Below are 239 nucleotides of genomic sequence, written 5' to 3' on the forward strand. Positions count from 1 at the left end.
TTTTCACTACCCATCACTTAATTCCGTTGTACTAAGTTATTCCTATTTCACTCCTGCAATTTTTAAGTTTATCTCTTTTCGCTTTTCAGTCACTACTCACCACTATTATAATATTCGTATATACACACTCACAGCCTCTTTCCTATTATTATCATCATTATCATTACTGCTCTTATTATTACAATTCTCATCATTACTATTATTATTATTATTCTAACTAATATCTATTAAAATAAGCT

This window comes from Trypanosoma equiperdum, assembly GCF_001457755.1.
Source record: "Trypanosoma equiperdum strain OVI genome assembly, contig: ctg_1722, whole genome shotgun sequence".
Taxonomy (NCBI): domain Eukaryota; phylum Euglenozoa; class Kinetoplastea; order Trypanosomatida; family Trypanosomatidae; genus Trypanosoma; species Trypanosoma equiperdum.